Source organism: Ailuropoda melanoleuca, unplaced genomic scaffold (assembly GCF_002007445.2).
Source record: "Ailuropoda melanoleuca isolate Jingjing unplaced genomic scaffold, ASM200744v2 unplaced-scaffold72283, whole genome shotgun sequence".
Classification (NCBI taxonomy): Eukaryota; Metazoa; Chordata; class Mammalia; order Carnivora; family Ursidae; genus Ailuropoda; species Ailuropoda melanoleuca.
In genome coordinates, this window is record NW_023247485.1 from 2427 (window position 1) to 2694 (window position 268).

The window sequence follows — 268 nt, forward strand, 5'->3', positions numbered from 1 at the left end:
TCTTGAGGACAGATTACACCAAGCCTCTCTTGTTCCTTGTTTCTAGGAACTTCCGTGTTTCCTAACTACATTTCTTCCCGGCAGATCTTCTGGGAGGTCATGGGAGCTCGAGAAGGGAGCCTGATAGCACTTGAAAGGAGGGAAGTGAAGTGTCTTGCCCTTTGCCAAGGAACCAAACCGATGTAAAAAGGCCTATACCGTCCCTGGGTGGGCTCGAACCACCAACCTTTCGGTTAACAGCCGAACGCGCTAACCGATTGCGCCACAG

The 268-nt window shown here is 51.5% G+C and overlaps 1 non-coding gene across 1 annotated transcript; it reads right to left on the minus strand.

The window, feature by feature from the left end:
• Positions 1-200: 200 nt before the first annotated feature.
• Positions 201-268, minus strand: TRNAN-GUU. Its single transcript has one exon. It is a non-coding gene; the product is annotated as a tRNA-Asn (tRNA).